We start from the raw sequence: 7,936 nt of genomic DNA, 5'->3' as shown, positions 1-7,936 counted from the left end.
TGCACAAATACTATATTTGAACGTTCATAAGAGCCCCGAACCAGAAACAACCCAAATGTCCATTAACAGTAAAATAGATACACATGTTGGAATACATCCATACAATGGAGTACCACCCAGCAACAAAAAAGAGCCAACTACTGATACATACAACTACATGGGTGAATCTCACAGACGTTATATTGAGTAAAAAAAAGCCAGTGTCTACTGTATGATTCCATCCATAGGAAGTGCAAGAGTAGATAAAACTAAAGTGAGAGAAATCAGATAGCGGTTACTTTTGGGGTCAGGTTAGCAGGAAAGGGGTGTAAGGAGCCTTCTGGTATTCTGGAAATGCTCTATATCTTGATCTGGGTGGTGGATGTGTGAGTAAAATTCATCGAACTCTACACTGATGATGTGTGTTTATATTATAGTCATTATGTTATTATGGTACACCTCAATAAAACATTAAAAAAAATCCAAATTTCCTTGGTTCTGGAAGAATTCAGTGCACCTGCCTGGATGTGGGGTAAAGGGAGAAACCCAGAGGGAACCCTTTCATGGCCCTTCAAATATGCACAGTTCTTGGGACTCAGTAAATCGTCTCAGAGGAATTTTTTGAGAAGAGACTGAGTCCTTGGTGATGCAGGGGCTGGATCAGATGATAAGGAGAGGATACTCTTAAGGGAAGTCCAAGGGGTGGGGTAGATGATGACAGAGTGACACACAACTGGGACTTTCCTGCCAGCTCTGCCCCATGCCATCACACACCTCACCTGCTGAGGCCCACAGAGGGAGTGGGCTGGGTTTCTGTGCCTCCCCACCCTCCTGTACTGTATTCTGAGGGGTAGGGCTTCCCAGCCCTACCAGCTTCCCATCCACGGTCTCTGGGAGGGAAGGATCTGTGTTGGCCACTGCACCAGCAGCTTCCTACCCAGCTGAAATCAGAGGTGCATGAGAGTGTAACCGAAAGTGGGGTCCGGCTGCTCACCACTCGAAAGCCAGTAAAGAGGCAAGGTTAGTGGAAAGGAAAGTTTGCTTTATTTTGGATGCTGGCAACCCGGGGGGGTTGGCGGGGGAGGCAGACGCCTATCTAAAGGCCAATTCCCCCCAACTGACAATCAGTGGGCAAGAGCTTTTATAGGTGGAGGGAGGGGGTTACATGCAGAAATGGCACAGTCAGCTCTGACAGTCATCTTGAAATTGGTCATCGGTGGTCTGACCAGCATCATCTTGATTGCTTTAAGTACATTTAGTCTTCAGTTCCAGGGTCGTTTTTTTCCCATTTCTTTGAGGCCCGTTCTCAGAATTGTGGCAGCTTATGTCGTGGCTACAGTCTGTTCATCACATAGTTAACTTCTTCCACCTGGCGGGGGTTTCAGTATCTATAAGACAGCTCACAGGATACGGCTCAGAATATTATCTATAGCCCTTGAGCAGGAACTAAAGGTCCTTGACTGTGCTTACTGACTAAACTGTTATTATTTGGTCTCTTTTGAGTGTTTTCCTTTGTTTCTGCATTTTCTCACTTCTCGGATTAAACTTATTCTTTGGCTAAAGCTTTTCCACAGACAAAAGGCAGCCTGAGGACATGGGGGGCATGGACCATAGGGTCCTGCTTCATTTCAGGAGGAGGTGGGAGAAAGGCAGGCCTTGAGTTACTCCTCTGCCCTCTGGGACCTTGGTTGTCTCCTTGGTTACATGGGGAGGTTGGGCTACACCTCCCAGGTGGTTTACACTGGAAGTTCTGATGGTTCCCTGGGAGCCCCAAACCACTCATGAGCTGAGGTGGCCTGCCAAGCCTGCACTCTCCTCTCCACGGTGCAGCAAGCACATCTGGAAAGCCCCAAGGGCCCCCCTCTGTTGACCTCACAGAGCTGAAGTCATCTGTGCTTCTTCTCCCATGAGTCAGGGAGCATGGTGACACAGGTGGCAGCTAGAAGCCCTAGGGATGGAGCGGGAATAGGCTGATAGCTAAAGCATCACAGGTACAGAGAAAGGAACCCAAGAGTCACACTCGTCTCCTTCCTCTCCCCACTGCCCCCCTCCTGTCAGTCAGGAGTGTCCTATCCATCCTGCTCTATCCACCTCCTTAGCATCCCTCTTGCCCACCCTCCCTCCTCATTCTACGACCCCTGCCCCAGGTCCAGGCCACAGCCCCTCACCTTAGAGACTGGAGGAGGCCCCTCTACGTGCTCCAGCCTGAGCGCCTCAGTCAAACCTCCTCAGTGCTTCCAGGAGGTGCTCCCCATCCCACCTCCAACTTTATTCAAGTATGATTTACATTCAGTGAGATGCACGGATCTGAAGAGTAGAGTTTGAAGAACTTTGACAAATGTATATCCCTATGCAACCAAAGCCCCAATCAAGGTATAGAACATTTCCATCCACCTGGAAAGTTCCCTTGTACTCCCTTTCAACCAGCCATCCCACACCCAAAACAATCTCTGTTCTGATGAGTTATGTGAGTTCTTGAATTCCACATATAATGGAATTTCATAGTAATTATGCACAACTTATTCCTGTATGTCAGGCTTCTTTTATCCAGCGTAATGTTTTACCCTCATCCGTCTTTTGGACTGGTTCCATTTTATGAACATAACTCCACCTGTTTATCCATTCTCCTGTTGATGGACAGCTAGGCTGCTTGCAGTTTTTTCTTTTTTTTTTTTACTATTATGAAAAATTCTATAAGTTTTTGTGTGGACATATATACTCATTTCTCTTGAGGAAATGTCTACAAGTTGAATTGCTGTGATATATAGTAGACATATATTTATCTTTGCAAGAAATTGTCAAACTTTTCTGAAGTGGTTGTACCATTATAAACTCCCACCTGTAATGGATGAGTGTTCTGGTCACTCCATATTCACACCACATTTGATGTTGTCAGTCTTGTTAATTTTAGCCATCAGAGGATCTTTTTAAAAACCGCATCTCAACAACGTCAACTGATGAATGGATAAAAAAATGTGGTAAATCCATACAATGGAATACTATTTGTCAACAAAAAGAAATCAAGCACCAATACATGCTACAACACAGATGAACCTTAAAAACATTATACTAACTGAAAGAAGCCAGTCACAGGGGCTTCCCTGGTGGCGCAGTGGTTAAGAATCCGCCTGCCAGTGCTGCGGACACGGGTTCAGTCCCTGGCCCAGGAAGATTCCACACGCCGCAGAGCAACTAAGCCCGTGCACCACAACTACTGAGCCTGTGCTCTAGAGCCCATGAGCCACAACTAGTGAGCCCACGTGCCACAGCTGCTGAAGCCCACGCGCCTAGAGCCCATGCTCCGCAACAAGAGAAGCCACCGCAATGAGAAGCCCGTGCACCGCGAAGAAGAGTAGCCCCGTCTTGACGCAACTAGGGAAAGCCCGCGCGCATCAATGAAGACTCAACACAGCCAAAAATAAATAAATAAAATAAATAAATTTAAAAGAAAACAAAAAAAGAAGAAGCCAGTCACAAATGACCACATATTGTATGAGTCCAATTACATGAAATGTCCAGAACTGGCAAATCTATAGAGACAAAAAGTGGAGTGCTTACCTAGGGCTGAGGGGATGGGAGGGCTGAGGGATGGTAGCTAATGGGCATAGGATTTCTTTCCGGGGTAATGAAAATGTTCTAAAGTCGACTGTGATGATTCACAACTCTGTGAATATACTAAAAGCCATTGAATCGCACACTTTATTATTTATTTATTTATTTATTTATTTATTTTTGCGGTACACGGGCCTCTCACGGTTGTGGCCTCTCCCGTTGCGGAGCACAGGCTCCGGACGCGCAGGCTCAGCGGCCGTGGCTCACGGGCCCAGCCGCTCCGCGGCATGTGGGATCTTCCCGGACCGGGGCACGAACCCGTGTCCCCTGCATCGGCAGGCGGACTCTCAACCACTGCGCCACCAGGGAAGCCCGAATCGCACACTTTAAATGGGTGAATTGTATGGTCTGTGAATTGTATCTCCATAAAGCTGTTTACAAAACCCACCACATTTAACTAGCCAGCTACCCCCTGCAGTGCCCCAGTGTCCTCAAGGTAAAGACCCAGATTCTCAGACCCAGATTCATCAACATCCTCTTCCTCTTCTACAGGCGCAGTGGAAATTCTGCCATTTCCAGATGTGCTATATACTGTCACACCTCTGAGCCTGTGCACAAACTGTGTCTTCTTCTTAATCCTTGTTCCTCCTCATTCTGACTCACTCTTTATGGTCCAGCTCACCTGACAGCCTTCTCTCACCCCTCTTCTGATTGCTCATTCATTTGTTCATTCACCCATTCATTTATTCATCAAGTAATTATTAGGCACCTGCTGTATACCAGGCTCTAGTCTAGACACTGTGTACACAGCAGCAAACAGAACAGACTACATTCCTCATGGAGGTTGTGTGACCGTCTCGTGAACAATATCAATTGAGCACTTAGTAAACATGAAGCCTCGTACCCCAGCCACTGCCCTGCCAGCTTCCTCTACATTCTGTTTCAACACTAACCCCTCTGGAGTTTCGGAAGTCGACGGTGGGACTGCCATCCCCACAAAGTTGGGGACTCTGTGGGGTTGAGACTCAGGACTGACATCAGACTAAGAATGATGCTTCCTCCACGGGTACCTCTCCCCACATCTTATAGAGCCCTCGCACAGCTCTGGTCCCATCTGCCTGCTCACCTCCCCTGTTCATCAGGGAGGAAGCTGTGATGAGGGGATAAGAAGGCAGGGTGCCCACTGCCTGGATGGGGTCACTGAGGCCCTGAGAGGAGAATGGATGAATGTTTGAGGTCACACAGCTGTGGGACTTTGACAGGAAGCCGGCTTCTCTCTCTCTCTCTTCCCTGGGCAGGTTCCTTGTGGCCCTGCCAGCTGTGAAGGCTGAGGATGGGTGTCCCCGACACCAGAAAGTGATTCCAGGCTCAGCCAGTACGACAGCCCAGGGGCTGGTGCAGTAGGTCACTGTCTGTGGGCATCTCTCAGGCTGGGGCTTCACGTGGCAGGATTGTCACAGAGCAGCTCTGTGTCTCCTGAGTCTCCTTCTTCACCCTCAGCCTGGCTCAGGTGAGTCACAAACACCTGAGCATGAAGTCATCCTCTAGACATCCTCTCTCAGGAGGTGTGCAGTTTACAAGGAAAACCACAGGAGAGGGGCTGCAAGCATCCCTCATTCATGGTGAGGTTAATGCTCAGGTGCCCCCTACATGGTGACATCGCCTCCGAGGCCCCACAGACACTTGGCTCCTCTTGTACTTGTTCCTTCTGGTCTGCTCTGGCAGCAGCAGGGGCGGAGCTGGGTCTTCAACAGGCAGTTTGGGGTATCGGAGGCCTCCTTGGAACCTGCATCCTCGGGCCTTTTCAGCTCATCTCTTCTTGATTGGCGGGGTCTGGGCCCGGATGACTAGTGAGATCCACTGCCTGGGCTTGTGTCCCTGTCCGTTTCTCCTGCTGCACCAGGAAGGGAGGGAGCTCCCATTACACCAATTACCCAGTGCTTCCTGGGGCTCTTCCCTCCTCTGGTGGGCACCAAGCTCTGCGCCCTCCGATTGAACCCTGGGACCAGGGGTCTCCTTCTAACCTCCTCCTGCTCTTGGAGGAAAGAGGCTCGCAGGACATGCTCCGGTTTCTCCACTGCACACCGCTGGGGGCAGGAGCCCAGTGCAGCTCAGAGGCCACAGTGAGGGAGAAGCTGCCACCTCTCTGGACCCAGAGGATAGCGCTCCTTGGCCATACCTGCAGCCTCTCACCTGTCCCCTAAGTGTGGAGCTGTTGTGAAGGTGCTAAAGGCGGTTGAGTGATTGTCTCAAGTCTCAGGACCTTGGGGGTAAGAATCAGGCTCTGTGCCTTGCGTAGTACTAGCGGTGTTCTCATGGACAGGAAGGGTGATCGCCCCAGGCCTCTGAAAAGCTGCCCACAGGCACCCTCTGCCACTTTCTCCATATCTTCTCTCTCTTTTCCCCCTTCTCCTGAGACACCCCATCTTTCCCCAAAGCCATGACAAAACCTGGGCCCTAGTCCTCACAATACAGTGAAGCCCGGGGGTCCTCTTTGGACTGGTCCTGGGAGTGATGCATGGGGAAGATGGCAAGCGTTTACCTCCGACCTTCCATTCCCGGAGCTGGCACTCTCCTAAAATAATTACACATCTGGCGCATCTTGCATGGCAAACATGAATTTGCTTCATGCTGATGGTTTGGTGACCTATGGCTGCATGACAAATTAGCCTGGAGCAGCAGCTTCAATCCATAACAATCACTGATTCGACTCTCAGACCTGGGGGCCGACTGCACCCAGCCATCGGCTGACAGTCCTCCCACAGGGTGTTCTGCGGCCAGAAGGTGGCTGGGCATGGGAGCCATCCTCACTCCCATGTCTGGTGCTCAGGCTGAAGAGACTCAGACAGGTGGGGCTGGAGACAGCTCTGCAGGCATCCCTCACTCTCTATGTGGTCCCTTTCTGTGGTCTTTCCACATTGTGGCTTCAGATAGCTAGACTTCCTCATGGTGGCTGAGGGCTCCCAGATCCGTAAGAAACATCATGTTTCTCCATCTTATATAACTTGACCTTGTTCCTGACAGTAACCTTGATGTTCTTTGATGTTTAGAGAGCTCCCACTCCTTCCTACTATGAATTGCATTGCAACACATGTCTTCTGTTAACTTGACAAAGACGATGAAGGGCATCCTGTCCAAAACACTTCACTTTAATTCCTCAGTTTCTTCCTAGACCACAGAACTGATGGGGAGACATCTCAGTTTGAAGACAGGCACATACACACACACATACACACTGTTGTCATGTCTGGCCTCCCACAATTCTTCCCCTTCCTAACAACACTCTGACTTCCTTTGGAGGAAATCTTTCTCCTGCTACAGCTTCTGAGTTTGTAAATCAATGTATCTAGGTGCCTGAGCCCTACCGTGTAAGCCAGAGGTCTGCAAAACTTTTTTTCCTTTTTTAAGATTTTTTTGATGTGGACCATTTTTAAACTCTTTATTGAATTTGTTACAATATTGCTTCTGTTTTATGTTTTGGTTTTTTTGGCTGCGAGGAATGTGGGATCTTAGCTCCCTGACAGGGATCAAACCTGCCACCCCTGCCTTGGAAGGCGAAGTCTTAACCACTGGACCGTTGGGGAAGTCCCTGCAAACTTTTTCTTAAAGGGCCAGAAAATACATTCTTTATGTTTTATGGGCCAAGAGGCAAAACTGAGGCTATGATGTGGGTACTTATATTCTGGTCTTGAATTACCATAAAGCATCAGGGATGGAGAGAAGATGTCAGATTAAAGAGATATTTAGGAAGTCAAGTCATCAAGACTCGGTTGTTAAGGTCATGGGTGGGATGAAGAAATTGCAGACGGAGAAAGGGCACAAGAGCAACATCCAGAGAACCAAGTGTTGCTGTGTTAGGTGGGGTTCTCCAGAAGCAGAGCCTGAGATTGGGATCCTTGTGAAGTTGATTTATTGAGGGATTGCTATTCAGAACAACCTGCAAGACAGGGAGGGGTGAAGCAAGGAGAGGCTAGCGTTGGCCTGGTCACAGATCAAGGGCTTTGGAGCATAAACTATGCCACAGTGACGTCTTCCCTTAAGGCAGAGGGCCAGCATTTTATACTGTGTACTAGCCATTGTTTGTAGGCTGTCCCTAAGGGGTGTAAGTTCCCAGATGAGGCAGTTCTTGTCACCTCAGGACCACCTCTTTTCTAGGGAAAGGGGGGATGTAGGCTGAGAGCCCACATTCATGGCAGCTGGGGGTGGGCGCCTCGACCCTGAAGAGGGATGTGGGCAGAACACCACAGTGTTTCCTACAGTCCCTGCACTGCTCAGACCCACCTGCCTCTCAGGTTAAGTTGATCTCACCTGCCTATTGACAAACAAGAGTTGTCATTGGTTTGGGATATATAGTGCAACCCGAAGGATAGCATCCAATCCTCACAGGGTGTCATCTCCAAGCTGG

The sequence above is a fragment of the Mesoplodon mirus genome, assembly GCF_964341445.2.
Source record: "Mesoplodon mirus genome assembly, chromosome: 2".
NCBI lineage: Eukaryota > Metazoa > Chordata > Mammalia > Artiodactyla > Ziphiidae > Mesoplodon > Mesoplodon mirus.
Note: the sequence above shows the minus strand (reverse complement) of the source record.